Source organism: Schistocerca gregaria, chromosome 10, assembly GCF_023897955.1.
Source record: "Schistocerca gregaria isolate iqSchGreg1 chromosome 10, iqSchGreg1.2, whole genome shotgun sequence".
In the NCBI taxonomy this organism is placed as follows: Eukaryota; Metazoa; Arthropoda; class Insecta; order Orthoptera; family Acrididae; genus Schistocerca; species Schistocerca gregaria.
Window position 1 is genome coordinate 96,333,086 of NC_064929.1, and position 12,893 is coordinate 96,345,978.

The following is a 12,893-nucleotide window of genomic DNA, read 5'->3' on the forward strand; positions in this document are numbered from 1 at the left end:
TATCTTCTCCTTTTTCGTCGCTACTTCCACATAATCGCATCTAAATGCACTAATTATCGCTTCATAACTTCCTTCATTATATACGTTGGGTTGTGTGCCCACTCGTAACTTATTTTCAACTTCTGTGGACTGCGCGTTAACTTCATTGAATTCGCTTTCCCTGGTTTCCACCTCAAATAGCTCTGCAATACTCATTACTTCATCCTTCCCTCCTACATTCGTTGTGCATGCCTCTGGTAATTCATCTTCCTCGTCAGTATTCTCCCAATTAATTTAGTCCCAACACGATATTGTTATTTTCTTGTCTTCGTTTTCATCTGGTCCCTGCGAATTTGTTTCTTCTTTCCTCTCTTCTCGTGATAAGATTTTTACTTCTCTGTTCAAGGTGCTGTAATTGTCCTGAGTCGGTGCGTCATTCTCTTTGGCATGGGCGCTTAGCTGTCAAATAGAACTTTTATTGGGGTTTGGTGGTTTTACCTCCACGTCTTCTATCTGTATTCGCTTTTCTTGTTTAGCTTGTTGATAGTGGTTTCTTTGTTGATAATTTGTCGGTCTATTGGTTCTCCAGTACCCGTTCCGGTTGTCGTTATTCCCTCTGTAATAGTTGTTGCCGTTCCTGGGTGAATTATAGTTATTGCCATATTCTCTTCTAAATCCATAACCGGTTCTTTGTTGAAATCTATTGTCGTTTCTTGGTGCGAAGTTATCACTTGGTTCGTAATTGTTTCTTCGTGCTGTGTCTTGTGGATTCCACTGCTTTTTGCTTTCGTTTTCACGTGTGCTTCGTCTTTTTCTTGCATCATCTTCCGAGAATATGAACTCTAGTTCCCATAGAATACCTTTAAATGCATCGACGTCATTGCCTCCGCGACCTACTGATGATTGCTGGTATTTCAATGGTAGCTTCATCGCCCATAATTTAATCAACTGTCCGTCACTGTATGATACATCTAAGCATTGATTTTTGTTTGCCATTACTTCGAAAAATTTCACGGGACTCTTCTCTCCTGAATTTTCAAAATATGGGTTCTGTAATAATTCGTACTTCACTCTGTTCTGTGCTTCGCAGGACCAATGTCGTGCGAGAAACTTCTCTCTGAAATCTTCGTACGATCGGCATGTCGCTGCAACATTCTGCATGGTTTCTGCGACTGTTCCTGACATGTGTGCACATATAAAGTCTAATTTGTGTGCTAGCGTCCAGTTTTCTGGTAATCCTACTCGGAATTGATCAATAAAATTTCGTGGATGTAATGAGTTTCCTTCTCGAAAGTGTTGAAATTTTCTGACTGTGAAGAAATGATCGTTGTCGTACTTCGTCATAGTACCGTATGAAATTCGCGATTCTTTGCCACTTTTGTTTGTGATCATTTCTCTCGTCGTTCTTTCCTGTTGTGGTAGATCCATTGGATATTGTCCACTGTAACTTTCTCGTACCCGCGGTACAGGCTGTCTGATTTCACGTATGTTACTTTCCGCCTGTGATTGGAATCGCAAATGCGTAATATCTTCGTTAATTTCTTGTTTCTCCGGAGCTGTTACAGATACGGACGTGGTTGAAGACTCTGTGCTTGTTCGACCTGTTCACTACGCTCTCCAATGGTTTGCAACAACTCTGTTCGCAATTTCTGAAATTGTCGCTTCGTTTGCGCTTCCATTTTGGCTATGCGGTTATCATATCTTTTCAGCGCTGCTTTTGTGATACGTTTGTGAAACACACTGTTTTCAACAATTTTACTCGCTGTACCTGCTGCTCGTCTAGAAATTTCGTTTATCTGTTTCCTTAGTTTCTTGACTTCTCCCTGGGTGTTGTTACATAATGTTTTGATCTCGTCCTGAGTGTCATTACACAATGTTTGTACGTCCACTTATACCTTGTCAATGTCTGTTCTCAATTGATTGTAACCTGTTATTAAGTTTCCTATCACTTCTCGAGATTCTTTTGCCTCGCCTTCAATATGACTTAGGTGTAACTGAATTTTTTTTGTTTTGTTCTTTAATCTCATGCATTTGTCTCGTGGTTTCTGCATTCTGAATTTTAATTTGGTTCGCAATTTCTTTATTTTGCCTTGTCATGATTTCCGTAATTTGTTGTAACAATTCTGCCAGATTTGTGGGTCCTATTGCGTTTTCTTCCGACGTCCTACGCTCTGTGTTTTCGCCCAAGTGTTGGTTCGCAACCGTTTGCATTGAACTGTGCTGTGACACTTTCTGCTCGCATTTCTTGTACTCTGTGGTGAGGGAGCTTTGATTACATGTACTATGGGTTCAACGTATTCAAGACGCAAGTTAGAATCCTCATCGACTGTCTCTCTACTTTCCTGCTCCTCTGTCGCACGCTGACCTAGGTTTTCTGTGCCTTGTCGTACATTGTCCTCGTTATGGTGCATTATATGTCCTATTTCTCGCGATACTGCATCGTCTGTTGTACTGTCCTCTATTCTCTGTCCATTTTCATGCTGGGTCTCTACCTCAATTCGGTCAAGGTCTCGATCTGCCATTGCTGCCTTTTCCGAATCCCTTATTTTCTGTTCTAAAAGCAATTCACGCACCCTACGTAGCGCAACATGCGCTCACACGATCTCACGCGTTTCATAAACTTTTTGTTCACACGACTTGACACTACCAAGACTGACAATCCATTCACTCACTTGTTGGGTCAGAACCAACTTATCAACGATGTATCCGCCACCTGTGCACTTGCATTGAAGAGAAAACTTAATTCTAACAATTTTCAAAATTCATAACTTAATTATGCTATTGCCACTGCTACAATGTTTCACTATTTGTTGAATACTTTATTACTATCTATCGCTGCAGCTACTTTTTTCGACTATGTATAACTTTAGAAAAAAAATTTTTTTACTACAAAAATTTTTCAGCGGGATATTGTTCTGACCTAGTTAGGCATGTGGTCGACATTCAATTATGGTATTTTACCATCCTGGCAGGGTCGCCATTTTCTAAACATTCATGGTGGTGTCTGTTTGCTCTATATCGTGTCTCCCTATCACATTCGCGCAACAACGCTCTGAGCGTGTTTTTTAGGGAATTGACTAGTTTGAACCTGGGACCTGTTGCTGGTAAGGAGACGCCAGACCACACATGACATGTAGAATTCAGAAGAGTTCAGTGAGACTAGCGATGATATAACCAAATACTAAATGATTTCAGCGTCAGCTCCACTGCACTCCCTGTAAAAGAATCTTAATACTAACTAAATATAGTGGAAAGGGTTCAAGGCTTTCCTATTTTTAGTTAGCTGGTAAAATAACGTCGAAAAAGCAGTTAAGTTTACCACTGGAAATTTTATTCTACTCACAAAACGTACCTGAGACGCGAAAAAGTCTCACGCCAAAACGTGTGGGTGGTAGTGGCCCTTTTTGTGTTATCGTAAGATCTATACTGTTTTTCTGGAGGGCTCTAGCTTTTAGGCTTTTAACATGCGCTGGGGGGTGGTCCTTGACGTAACAGGGACGCGAAAAAGTCTCACGCTAAAACGTGCGGGTGGTAGACTTAGAGGTACGCTGCCCACGTGGGTGTCCAGTCCGTCCGTTATCGTAGGGCCTTCTAGCTTAACACGGTTCTGCTCTCGGCTTCTGTCCTCGTTTCTCCTCTCAAAACTGAGTCTGCCTCACGGTGGGAAGGTCCGACATGCATTTAGGCATTCATGTGTTAGTCTGTGGCATTCCGTTTGCTCACTCGTTACTTGTGTTACTTTGGTTAATTTAATGTCACGATTTATACGGAGCTATGTGACATACTACTAGATTTGCTTATGTGTCAGGGTTTTCATGGAAGGTGTTGGATTTACCTGACACCTTACAAACCGTACGAAAGCTTTCCCTTCGCCCCTCATAGGCTAGTAGGTATTACGATTCACGGCATCTTGTGTCCCCATGTGTCGACTTGTCTCCCATGTGTCTCGACTTAGCTCGGCTGACGCGAAAGCTGACGCTTGCAAATGGGCGTATATGTGGAGGACAGGCGCTAGAAACGACTAGGAGAGGGCACATCGACAAACACACTTTTGTTTGTCAAACTTGGGACTTGCCTGGTAGTCTCTCGCGTTGCCCTTTAGGGAAGCCACAACACAACGACCACGGAAACGTCCGCGAGAAGAGATAAAACTCGGCACGAGAAAAATATGTTCAGCTATTTCTTTTCGATCGACCGGGCTATCGGACGTGCGACGCGTGCACTGCTGCCACTGTCGTCTCTAGTAAAATCTCCACGGCGTGTTTCTGCGTAATTTACTTATTCTATAAGATGAAGGGAGAACGTTAGTCTCAGAATGTTTAAAATGCATTGTCAGATGTGGGGTTCTAACCCACGCCCCTTACAGTAACCAGAGCTTAAATCTGGGGCCTTACACAGCTTGGCGTATCTGACGTACAACACAACCGCTCCAGTGACTTCCATCTTTATCAAGATCTCAGGAACCTCACTCCGAAATCTGTTTCTTTTTTCGGTAGGTGATAATTTTGTCAGATTAAGAGAATATAAGACGCAATGTCAGATGTGGCTTAAGAAACGCCCCCACCCTTTCAGAAACCAATGTGGAGCGTTTGCTTCCGTCGCTTCCAGTTTGAACCGTAACTAGCAAATCAGTATTTAGTAATAGGAACATTTTCACATTGATGCAAAGAAAACTAGATATTAACGAACGGCGAAAGAGACCGTTTCCTAGCAACAGCCACGCTGTGCACTACTCACTCGTGTGAAGCCAATGAAATACTTCATGTGAGGCTCTAACTGTCGACCTTCGCTTTACAATACTTAGGCACACTTCCGGTGGTACCGACGCATACATACTGAAACGTCTTTGGATCGTCAGTGAGTACTTCATATTAGAAATCTCGTGTTCACCCTGATGTGCGTTAAAGGGCCGATTTATCAGAGAAAGTCACTTCTGCGCATAGTTACAGTATGGCGCCCTAGGAGCACCAGGAAAACGGGGTCAGCGGTGCTCGCCTTGCAGTCGGCTTTGATCGCCTACAGAGCTATCGACTTCGGCATCTGGCGCCAGGAGGGTAGGCGACACATGACGGCGCAGGCATCACGTAGCAGAAGGCGGTGGTAGTATGTCGGTCAGAATGGTTGCTTCCCAAGTAGCTGCTCCGGGTTTGAAACCCAAACATCGCACGGAAAATGTCTCCTTTACTCAGGAAGGTGTTTTCAAGCACACGAATCCTTTCCCTTCGCATCTCATAGGCTAGTGCGTATTACAATTCACAGCATCTTGTGTCCCCATGTGTCGACTTGTCTCGACTTTGCTCAGCTGATGCGAAAGCTGTCGCTTGAAAATGGGCGTATATGTAGACGACAGGCGCTAGAAACGACCGGGAGAGGCCATATCGCAAAACACACAAAGGACTCATTCATTTGACTGTGGCCACATGTTCGCGCCTTTGCGTACCGACAGCAACAGGGGGGTCAGCGTGCTAGACCGTACCATTACTGCACAGCTTCACCAAAAAGTAAGGAAAAAGGGAAAACTGAAGAAACCAACAGCACGAGGACTTCCTAGTTCCTCACCCACCCGAATACTAACAACGCCCAACGCTGCCTAATTTCGGTGATCGGACATTGACCAGTGTCGTTGGCTCTGCATACAAGTTGGGGAGAATGTTGCCAGATGTGCGGACGTCTTAGTCAGTCTACTGATCACGTGGAACTTGCCTGGTAGGCTCTCGCGTTGCCCTTTAGGGAAGCCACAACACAACGACCATGGAAACGTCCGTGAGAAGAGCTAAAACTAGCAACAGTTACGCTATGTATTACGCACTCTTGTGAAGCCAATGAGACTCAGTGGAAGACGACCGTCAGGTGACCGAGGCAGCAATAGTCCCTTGTATATAAGTCGGGTGGATATCGATGTTCGAATCGATACGCAATTTGTGTGTTCCATCGTCAATACCAGGATGGGACGGTCAGAATTAACTGTGAGTTTTGAATCAGAGACAAAAAACTTGACTGCCAAGAGTACGTCCGTCTGGTGATCAATGTATTGAATCGCGACGCAATTAACTTTCAGATAACCGAGGCAGCAATAGACACTTAAGTCGGCTGAAGGACGAAAAATTATATCACATCCAAATATGTGTGCTCCACTGCCATTAAGAGGGTCAGAACGGTACAGTTAACTCACAGGATAACGGTCGTCAGGTGACGGAGGAAGTAAGATACCCTTGGAGACAAGTCGTCTGGAGGACGATGTACTGAGTCGGTAGGTAGTTTGTGTGTTCCATCGTCATGAATAGGGTGGTAACGTGGCAATTAACTGTCAGTTTTGTGTCGGATTCGAGAAACTTTACTCACTGGAGAACGATCATGTAGTGACCCAGGCAGTAATAGATGCTTGGAGATAATTCTGCTGGAAGACGATGTATGGAATCGTGTCACAAATTGTGTGTTCCATCCTCATTGAGATTGTGGGAGGAATACAATTAACTGTCAGCTTTGCGTCGGATTCGAGAAACTTGACTCACAGGAAAACAACAGTCAGATGACCGAGGCACCAATAGCCCCTTGTAGATAAGTCATCTGGCCATCAATGTATTGAATCGCGACGCTATTTGCGTGTTCCGTCGTCAGTAACAGGATGGGACAGCAAGAATTAACTGTGAGTACGTCCATCTGGTGACCGATACAGCGTTACACCTTATAGCTAAGTCTGCTGTGCAATAATGTATTGAATCGCGACGCTATTTGTGTGTTCCATCGCCATTAGGATTATGGGTGGGTTACAATTAACTTTCAGACGACCGAGGCAGTAATAGACACCTAAGATAAGTCAGCTGGAGGACGATAAATTGAATCACGTCGAAATATGTGTGTTCCTTTGTCATTAAGAGGGTCAGAACGGTACAGTTAACTCAGTTTTGAGTCGGATTCGAGAAACTATACTCACTGGATAACGGTCATCAGGTAACGGAAACAGTAATATACCCTTGGAGACATGTCGGCTGGAGGACAATGTATTGAATCGGTAGGCAATTTGTGTGCTCCATCGTCATTAAGATGGCGATAACGTGGTAATTAATTGTCAGTTTTGGGTCGGATTCGAGAGACTTTACTCACAGGAGAACGATCATGTGGTGACCCAGGCAGTAATAGATGCTTGGAGATAATTCTGCTGGAAGAAGGTGTATAGAATCGCGTCGCAATATGTGTATTCCATCGTCATTCAGAGGGCGGAAGGAATACAATTAACTGTCAGTTTTGCGTCGGATTCGAGAAACTTGACTCACAGGAAAACGACAATCAGGTGACCAATGCAGCAGTAGCCCCTTGTAGATAAGTCGGCTGGAGATCGATGTATTGAATCGCGACACAGTTTGTGTGTTGCATCGTCATTAGGAGGCTATGTGGGTTACAATTAACTTTCAGGTGACCGAGGGAGCAATAGACACGTGGAGACAAGTCGGCTGAAGGACGCTAAATTGAATCACTTCGAAATATGTGTGTTCCATTGTCATTAAGAGGGTCAGAACGTTACAGTTAACTGTCAGTTTCTCGTCGGATTCGAAAAACTAAACTCACCCGATAACGGTCATCAGGTTACTGAGGAAGTAATATACCTTTGGAAACGAGTCGGATTGAGGACGATGTATTGAATCGGTAGGCAATTTGTGTGTACCATTTTCATTAACAGGGTGGTAACGTCGCAATTAACTGTCAGTTTTGGGTCGGATTCGAGAAACTTTACTCACAGGAGAACGAGCATGTGCTGACCCAGGCAGTAATAAATACTTGAAAAAAATTCTGCTGGAAGACGATGTATTGAATCGCTACGCAATATGTGTGTTCCATCGTCATTGAGAGGGTGGGATTATTACAATTAACTGTCAGTTTTGCGTCGCATTCTAGAAATTAGACTCACAAGAAAACGAGGCAGCAATAGACCCTTGTAGATAGGGCGGCTGGAGATCGATGTATTGAATCGCGACGCTATTTGTTTGTTCAATCGTCAATACCAGGAATGGACCGCAAGAATTAACTGTGAGTTTTGAGTGGGAGACAAGAAACTTGCCTGCCAAGAGTACGTCCGTGTGGTGAACGAGGCAGCGTTAGACCCTTGGAGATAAGTCGGCTGGGGACCAATGTTTTGAATCGAGACGCAATTAACTTTCAGGTGCAAAGGCAGCAATAGACACTTGGAGACAAGTCAGCTGATGTACGATAAATTGAATCACGTCGAAATATGTGTGTTCCATTGTAATTAAGAGGGTCAGAACGGTACAGTTGACTGTCAGTTTTGCGTCGGGTTCGAGAAACTATACTCACAGGTAACGGTCATTAGGTGACGGGGGCAGTAATATATCCTTGGAGACAAGTCGGCTGGAGGACGATGTATTGTATCGGTAGGCAATTTGCATGTTGCATCGTCATTAAAAGGGTGGTAACGTCCCAATTAACTGTCAGTTTTGCGTCGGATTCGAGAAACGTAACGCACAAGAGAACGATCATGTGGTGACCATGGCAGTAATACACTTCTGGAAATTGAAATAAGAACACCGTGCATTCATTGTCCCAGGAAGGGGAAACTTTATTGACACATTCCTGGGGTCAGATACATCACATGATCACACTGACAGAACCACAGGCACATAGACACAGGCAACAGAGCATGCACAATGTCGGCACTAGTACAGTGTATATCCACCTTTCGCAGCAATGCAGGCTGCTTTTCTCCCATGGAGACGATCGTAGAGATGCTGGATGAAGTCCTGTGGAACGGCTTGCCATGCCATTTCCACCTGGCGCCTCACTTGGACCAGCGTTCGTGCTGGACGTGCAGACCGCGTGAGACGACGCTTCATCCAGTCCCAAACATGCTTAATGGGGGACAGATCCGGAGATGTTGCTGGCCAGGGTAGTTGACTTACACCTTCTAGAGCACGTTGGGTGGCACGGGATACATGCGGACGTGCATTGTCCTGTTGGAACAGCAAGTTCCCTTGCCGGTCTAGGAATGGTAGAACGATGGGTTCGATGACGGTTTGGATGTACCGTGCACTATTCAGTGTCCCTTCGACGATCACCAGAGGTGTACGGCCAGTGTAGGAGATCGCTCCCCACACCATGATGCCGGGTGTTGGCCATGTGTGCCTCGATCGTATGCAGTCCTGATTGTGGCGCTCACCTGCACGGCGCCAAACACGCATACGACCATCGTTGGCACCAAGGCAGAAGCGACTCTCAACGCTGAAGACGACACGTCTCCATTCGTCCCTCCATTCACGTTTGTCGCGACACCACTGGGGGCGGGCTGCACGATGTTTGGGCGTGAGCGGAAGACGGCCTAACGGTGTGCGGGACCGTAGCCCAGCTTCATGGAGACGGTTGCGAATGGTCCTCGCCGATACCCCAGGAGCAATAGTGTCCCTAATTTGCTGGGAAGTGGCGGTGCGGTCCCCTACGGCACTGCGCAGGATCCTACGGTCTTGGCGTGCATCCGTGCGTCGTTGCGGTCCGGTCCCAGATCGACGGGCAAGTGCACCTTCTGCCGACCACTGGCGACAACATCGATGTACTGTGGAGACCTCACGCCCCACGTGTTGAGCAATTCGGCGGTACGTCCCCCCGGCCTCCCCCATGCCCACTATACGCCCTCGCTCAAAGTCCGTCAACTGCACATACGGTTCACGTCGACGCTGTCGCGGCATGCTACCAGTGTTAAAGACTGCGATGGAGCTCCGTATGCCACGGCAAACTGACTGACACTGACGGCGGCGGTGCACAAATGCTGCGCAGCTAGCACCATTCGACGGCCAACAGCGCGGTTCCTTGTGTGTCCGCTGTGCCGTGTGTGTGATCATTGCTTGTACAGCCCTCTCGCAGTGTCCGGAGCAAGTATGGTGGGTCTGACACACCGGTGTCAATGTGTTTTTTTTTCCATTTCCAGGAGTGTAGATGCTTGGAGATAATTCTGTTGGACTACGGTGTATTGAATCGCGACGCTATTTGTATATTCCATCGTCAATAGCGGGATGGGACGGTAAGAATTAACTGTGAGTTTAGCGGCGGAGACAAGAAACTTGGCTGCCAAGAGTACGTCCATCTTGTGACCGAGGCAGCGTTAGACAATAGGAGATAAGTCGGCTGGAGACCAATATATTGAATCGCGACACAATTTGTGTGTTGCATCGTCATCATGAGGGTGGATGGGTTACAATTAACTTTCATGTGACCGAGGCAGCAATACACACTTGGAGACAGGTCGGCAGAAGGACGATAAATTGAATCACGTCGAAATATGTGAATTCCATTGTTATTAAGAGGGTCAGAACGGTACAGTTAACTGTCAGTTTCGAGTCGGATTCGGGAAACTACACTCACAGGATAACGGCCATCAGGTGACGGAATCAGTAATATACCCTTGGAGACAAGTCGGCTGTAGGACGATGTATTGAATCGGTAGACAATTTGTGTGTTCCATCGTCATTAAGAGGTCGTATCGTCGGAATTAACTTTCAGTTTTGCGACAGATTCGAGATACTTCACTCACAGGTGAACGATCATGTGGTGACCCAGACAGTAATAGATGATTGGAGGTAATTCTGCTGGAAGACGATGTATTCAATCGCGTCGCAATATGTGTATCTATTGCTGAGTTGGTCTCCTGAAAGTTAATTGTAACCCACCCACCCTGCTAATGACGATACAACATAAAAATTGCGTCGCGATTCAATACATTGGTCCCCAGCCAACTTATTTCCGAACGTATAACGCTGCCTCGGTCACCAGATGGACGTACCTTTGGCTGTCAAGTTCCTTGTCTTACCGTCCCATCCTAGTATTGACTATGGAACACACAAATAATGTCAGATTTAATCCATCGAACTCCAGCCGACTCATCTAAAAGGAGCTATTGCTGCCTCGGTCACCTGACTGTCGTTTTCCTGTGAGTCTAGTTTCACGAATCCGACGCAAAACTGACAGTTAATTGTAACCCACCCACCCTCCTAATGACGATACAACATACAAATTGCGACGCCATTCAATACATCGTCTTCCAGCAGAATTATCTCCAAGCATCTATTACTGTCAGGGTGATCACATGATCGTTCTCTTGTGAGTAAAGATTCTGGAATCCGACGCAAAACTGACAATTAACTGTATCTTTCTGACCCTCTTAATGACGATGGAACACACGAATTGCCTACGTATTCAATACATCGTTCTCCTTCCGACTTGTCTCCAAGGGTATATTACTGCCTCCGTCCCCTGATGACCGTTATCCTGTGAGTAAAGTTTCTCGGATCTGACGAAAAACTGACAGTTAACTGTATCCTCCTAATGACAATATAACACACATATTTCGATGTGATTCAATTTATCGTCCTTCAGCCGATTTGTCTCCAAGTTTCTATTCCTGCCTCGGCCACCTGAAAGTTAATTGTAACCCACCCTCCCTCCTAATGACGATGCAACACACAAATTGAGTCGCTATTCACACATTGGACGCCAGCCGTCTTATCTACAAGGGTCTATTGCTGCCTCGGTCACCTGATGGTCGTTTTCCTGTGAGTCTAGTTTATTGAATCCGACGCAAAACTGACAGTCAATTGTAATCCTCCCACTCTCTTAATGAAGAAGGAACACACATATTGCGATGCGATTCAATATATCGCTTCCAGCAGAATTATCCTCAAGCATGTATTACTGCCTCGGTTTCCACATGACCGTTATCCTGTGAGTATAGTTTCTCGAATCCGACGCAAAACTGACAGTTAACTTTATCCTTTGAATGACAATATAACACACATATTTCGATGTGATTCAATTTATCGTCCTTCAGCCGACTTGTCTTCAAGTGTGTATTCCTGCCTCGGTCACCTGAAAGTTAATTGTATCCCACCCACCCTCCTTATGACGATGCAACACACAAAAAGCATCGCGATTCAAAACATTTTTCCTCAGCCGACTTATCTCCGAGGGTCCATCGCTGCCCCGGTCACGATATGGACGTACTCTTGGCAGTCAAATTTCTGGTCTCCGACGCAAAACTCACAGATATTTCTTACTGTCCCATCCTGGTATTGACGATGGAAAACACAAATAGCGTCGCGATTTAAGACATCGATCTCCAGCTGACTTATCTACAAGGGTCAATTGCTGCCTCCGTCACCTGATGGTCGTTTTCCTGTGGGTCTAGTTTCTCGAATCCGACGCAAAACTGACAGTTATTTGTAACCTCCAACCCTCTCAATGGCGATGGAACACATATATTGGAAAGCGATTCAATGCATCCTTTTCCAGCAGAATTCTCTCCAAGCATCTATTACTGACTGGGTCACCACATGATCGTCTCCTGTGAGTAAAGTTTCTCGAATCCGACGCTAAACTGAAAGTTAATTGCGACGTTACCACCCTCTTCATGACGATGGAACACACGAATTTCCTAACGATTCAATACATCGTCCTCCAGCCGACTTGTCTCCTAGGGTATATTACTGTCTTCGTCACCTGATGACCTGTGAGTATAGTTTCTCGAATCCGACGCAAAACTGACAGTTAACTGTACCGTCCTGACCTTCTTAATGACAATGGAACACACATATTTTGACGTGAGACAATTTATCGTAGTTCAGCCGACTTGTCTCCAAGTGTCTATTGCTGAGTCGGTCACCTGAATGTTAATTGTAACCCACCCAACCGCCTAATGACGATGTAACACACAAATTGCGTCGCGATTCTATACATTGGTCCCCAGCCGACTTATCTCCGAGGGTCTAACGCTGCCTCGGTCACGAGACGGAAGTACTCTAGGCAGTCAAGTTTTTTGTCTCCGTCTCAAAACTCACAGTTAATTCATACTGTCCGATCATGGTAATGGCGATGGAACACTCAAATAGCGTCGCGATTCAATACATCGATCTCCAGCC